The sequence below is a fragment of the Mastomys coucha genome, unplaced genomic scaffold, assembly GCF_008632895.1.
Source record: "Mastomys coucha isolate ucsf_1 unplaced genomic scaffold, UCSF_Mcou_1 pScaffold22, whole genome shotgun sequence".
NCBI classification, from domain to species: Eukaryota; Metazoa; Chordata; class Mammalia; order Rodentia; family Muridae; genus Mastomys; species Mastomys coucha.
Genome location: NW_022196905.1, coordinates 145,882,380 through 145,882,585, shown reverse-complemented (window position 1 = coordinate 145,882,585; position 206 = coordinate 145,882,380).

The window sequence follows — 206 nt, the reverse complement described above, 5'->3', positions numbered from 1 at the left end:
AATTGTGGTACATCTACACAATGGAGTACTACTCAGCTATTAAAAACAATAAATTTATGAATTTCTTACGTAAATGGATGGATCTTGAGAATATCATCCTGAGTGAGGTAACCCAATCACAAAAGAACACACATGGTGTGCACTCTCTAATAAGTGGTTATTAGCCCAGAAGTTTGGAATACAGGAAGAACAACCCACAAACCACA